The sequence below is a fragment of the Jaculus jaculus genome, chromosome 19 (assembly GCF_020740685.1).
Source record: "Jaculus jaculus isolate mJacJac1 chromosome 19, mJacJac1.mat.Y.cur, whole genome shotgun sequence".
In the NCBI taxonomy this organism is placed as follows: Eukaryota; Metazoa; Chordata; class Mammalia; order Rodentia; family Dipodidae; genus Jaculus; species Jaculus jaculus.
In genome coordinates, this window is record NC_059120.1 from 18,016,025 (window position 1) to 18,018,311 (window position 2,287).

Below are 2,287 nucleotides of genomic sequence, written 5' to 3' on the forward strand. Positions count from 1 at the left end.
GTTAGTTTACACAATCTGAATGTCAAGGGTCCTGAGGAATAAACTGAAGGTCCTTTCATGTCTTCTCAGAGCCTGTGACTTGTCCTGAGCAGGTGGGACCACACTGTAATCTGCTCTGTCAATGAAGCCACTTTTTAAAAAAATTTTTTTTGTTCATTTTTATTTATTTATTTGAGAGTGACAGAGAGAGAAAGTAAGAAGCAGAGAAAGAGAGAGAAGGGTGCGCCACGGCCTCCAGCCACTGCAAACAAACTCCAGATGCGTACGCCCCCTTGTGCATCTGGCTAACGTGGGTCCTGGAGAATCGAGCCTCAAACTGGGGTCCTTCGGCTTCACAGGCAAGCGCTTAACCGCTAAGCCATCTCTCCAGCCCAACACTTTTGAATTTCCTAGCCTTTGATGGCTGGCTCCCAAAAGGGGACAAAGAAAAAAAAATACATGAAGTGAAAAGGGGGCACTTGACCTTTAACAATTGCCTTTGTCCAGAGGGGAGGGGCTGGCAATAAAGGAAGGGGTGATAGCTGTGGCCTCTCAACAACGTGAGTGCCTCTGTCATCTCTCAGAAGCACATATCAGAAATCAGATGAGGGCTGGCGAGATGGCTTAGCGGTTAAGCGCTTGCCTGTGAAGCCCAAGTACCTCGGTTCGAGGCTCGATTCCCCAGGACCCACGTTAGCCAGATGCACAAGGGGGCGCATGCGTCTGGAGTTCGTTTGCAGTGGCTGGAGGCCCTGGCGCACCCATTCTCTCTCTCTGCCTCTTTCTCTCTCTGTCTGTCACTCTCAAATAAATAAATAAAAATAAAAAATTTAAAAAAAAAAGAAATCAGATGAGAGATCCACAGCGATTGGAGAGGACGGTCTTTGTGGCCCATCGTGGCTTCTTCTAGCTCTGTGTACGCTGTCAGAGGACACATGCGCCTCTGTCCGTCATCAGGCTGGTGGGGTTTGCAATACAATGGGGGACTGGCCAGTTGCCCGTATGTTGAGCATTGAAATGATTGACATTCTGCCATCCAAGTCTTCCTCTGGAAGTTGCAAATCATCAGTAGACAATCAAATTCCTGAAAAGATATGCAGTGGAACTTGCCAGTGTAACTAGTGTGTAGGTGGGAAGAGAGACTTCCAGTGCTTCCTTTCTTCACCCTCTTCCAAGAATCTCGCCCTTTCCCATTTCTCTCTGTCCTTTTTTCCTTCTGGACTAGAACCCAGGGCCTTTCACTTCCTATGCAGCGCTCTACCACTGAGCTATCTCTCAAGCTCCTTTTCCATTTCACAACTGAGTTATTACTCTTTTGTGGTTGAATTATGATTTCATACATTTTGGTTACAACTTTCTCACTATACGATTTACAAATGTCTTCTACCATTCTGTGCTGCACCTTTCTATTGACGTTTTCATAATGCCCCAGTGTATTTATTTACATGTAATTAGGAAGAATACCACTGTTGAGAAAAGACAGAACGATGGTGCAGAGGAATGAACCTTGAAACTGGGACTGTTATCGTTCTCATTGAGCGAACTCTGTATCCACCTGCAATGCGGTGTAACGTCTAACCTACTATAGCCTGCTTTTTTTTTCTGTGTGCGGCATGTGTGTGCATGTGGTGTACACACTTACGTGTGCAGATGTATGCATGCCACGCATACACACGCAGAGGCCAGATGGTGTCCTCCTCCGTTACTCTTCTGCTTCGTTTCCTTGAGACAAGATCTCTCACTGAACCTAAAACTCTCTATGTAGGGCTGGAGAGATGGCTTAGTGGTTAGATGCTTGCCTGTGAAGCCTAAGGATCCCAGTTCCAGGCTCGATTCTCCAGGACCCACGTTAGCCAGATGCACAAGGGGGCGCACGCGTCTGGAGTTCATTTGCAGTGGCTGGAAGCCCTGGCGCGCCCATTCTCTCTCTCGCTGTCTGCCTCTTTCTCTCTCTCTCTCTCTCTGTCGCTCTCAAATAAATAAAAATAAAAACAAACAAAAAAAATAAAAAAATAAAAACCTCTCTATGTATGTGAGAGAGAAAGAGAGAGAGACTGACTGGCTAGCATTCCCCATGATCCTGTCTCTGTTTCTCTCTGTCCCTATTGCTGTATGGCACTGTGGTCACAGGCAATCAGGGTCCCACCCAGCAGATGCTGTGGATGGGACTAGGGTCCTCATGCTTGTACCGCCATCTCCCCAGACCACAGCCTGTTTCCAAACTGCCGCATTTCATGAACGTGAATAAACACGGCCACCAAAACATCAACCAAGGGGGCTGGAGAGATTGCTCATTGGGTAAAGCACT